We start from the raw sequence: 2,500 nt of genomic DNA, 5'->3' as shown, positions 1-2,500 counted from the left end.
CTCTTGTGGCTCACGGGGCTGTTAGGGTGGCACAGAAATCCCTCGGAATGGGAAAACGGGTCATTTTCGTGTCGCCACATTGCATACGAACCGCATGAAACTTCCAGAGGCATTTGCAGCAGGAATGCATGTGCACTCAAAAAAGTGAATATTTCTCACGGATAGACCCCGTGATACGCTAGAAATTGGCGGGGATGTCTCTCTTGTGGCTCACGGGGCTGTTAGGGTGGCACAGAAATCCCTCGGAATGGGAAAACGGGTCATTTTCGTGTCGCCACATTGCATGCGAACCGCATGCAACTTCCAGAGGCATTTGCAGCAGAAATGCATGTGCAGTCAAAAAAAAATTGATATTTTTCACGGATAGACCCCGTGAAACGCTAGAAATTGGCGGGGATGTGTCTCTTGTGGCTCACGGGGCTGTTCGGGTCGCACAGAAATCCCTGGGAATGGGAAAACGGGTCATTTTCGTGTTGCCACATTGCGTACGAACCGCATGAAACTTCCAGAGGCATTTGCAGCAGGAATGCATGTGCACTCAAAAACTTCTATATGTTTCACGGATAGACCCCGTGAAACGCTAGAAATTGGCGGGGATGTGTCTCTTGTGGCTCACGGGGCTGTTAGGGTGGCACAGAACTCCCTCGGAATGGGAAAAGGGGTCATTTTCGTGTTGCCACATTGCATAGGAACGCCATGAAACTTCCAGAGGCATTTGCAGCAGAAAGGCACGTGCACTCAAAAATTTTAATATTTTTCACGCATAGACCCCGTCAAACGCTAGAAGTTGGCGGGGATGTCTCTCTTGTGGCTCACGGGGCTGTTAGGGTCGCACAGAAATGCCTCGGAATGGGAAAACGGGTCATTTTTGTGTGGCCACATTGCATAGGAACGGCATGAAACTTCCAGAGGCATTTGCAGCAGGAATGCATGTGCACTCAAAAACGTCTATATTTTTCACGGATAGACCCCGTGAAACGCTATAAATTGGCGGGGATGTCTCTCTTGTGGCTCACGGGCGCTGTTAGTTAGGGTCGCACAGAAATCCCTCGGAATGGGAAAAGGGGTCATTTTCGTGTTGCCACATTGCGTACGAACGGCATGAAACTTCCAGAGGCATCTGCAGCAGAAATGCATGTGCACTCAAAAACGTGAATATTTTTTCACGGATAGACCCCGTGAAACGCTAGAAATTGGCGGGGATGTGTCTCTTGTGGCTCACGGGGCTGTTAGGGTCGCACAGAAATCCCTCGGAATGGGAAAACGGGTCATTTTCGTGTTGCCACAATTGGCATACGAACGGCATGAAACTTCCAGAGGCATTTGCAGCAGAAATGCATGTGCACTCAAAAACGTGAATATTTTTTCACGGATAGACCCCGTCAAACGCTCGAATTTGGCGGGGATGTTTCTCTTGTGGGTCACGGGGCTGTTCGGCTCGCACAGAACTCCCTTGGTCCACCTGATTCGTGCATACAGGCAGCAACTAAAACTCTGTAAACCTGCTGTGAGGACATCTAAACAGTGGACCAGTGAGGCTGTGGAAGATTTGCGGGCGTGCTTAGACTGTACTGACTGGGATATGTTCACGACTGCTACCAATAGTCTGGATGAACTCACAGAGGCTGTGTACATCAGCTTCTGTGAGGACTGCTGTATCCCAACACGTACCAGGGTGAACTTTAACAACAACAAGCCCTGGTTCTCAGCAAAGCTCAAAAGGTTGAGGTTGGAGAAGGAGGAAGCGTTTAGGAGTGGGGATAGAGACAGATTCAAGGAGTCGAAGAACAGGTTTAGCAAAGCGGTGAGAGAGGCTAAACGACTGTACTCAGAGACACTAAAACACCAGTTCTCTACTAACGACGCTGCTTCTGTCTGCCAAAGGGCTCAGGCACATCACCAACTACAAACCCAGAGCGCCCCACACCACTAACGACTCCCGCCTAGCCAACGACCTGAACGAGTTCTACCGTAGATTTGAAAGACAATTGGACTGTCCTGAACCACCCCTTCCCACCCAAGAGGCCCCATCCCCCACCCATACTACAGAAACGACTCTCTCCTTTCAGGAGGGAGAAGTTAATGGGCTTTTCAAGAGGCAGAATCCACGCAAAGCAGCCGGGCCGGACTCTGTCTCTCCAGCCACCCTCAGGCACTGCGCTGACCAGCTGTCTCCGGTGTTCACCAACATCTTTAACACCTCCCTGGAGACATGCCATGTACCAGCCTGTCTCAAGTCCTCCACCATCATCGCTGTGCCCAAAAAGCTAAGGCCAACAGGACTAAATGATTACAGACCGGTCGCCCTTACATCTGTGGTAATGAAGTCTTTTGAGCGCCTGCTCCTGGCACACCTCAAAGCCATCACAGACCCTCTCCTGGACCCCCTTGAGTTTGCCTACAGAGCCAACAGGTCTGTGGACGACGCAGTTAACATGGCCCTCCACTTCACCCTACAGCATGTGGACGCCCCAGCATCCTACGCCAGGATCCTGTTTGT

The sequence above is a fragment of the Petromyzon marinus genome, unplaced genomic scaffold, assembly GCF_048934315.1.
Source record: "Petromyzon marinus isolate PM22_M1 ecotype Great Lakes invasive population unplaced genomic scaffold, UKy_Petmar_22M1.pri1.0 PM_G_Scaffold_18, whole genome shotgun sequence".
In the NCBI taxonomy this organism is placed as follows: Eukaryota; Metazoa; Chordata; class Hyperoartia; order Petromyzontiformes; family Petromyzontidae; genus Petromyzon; species Petromyzon marinus.
This window is presented reverse-complemented; position numbering follows the sequence as displayed.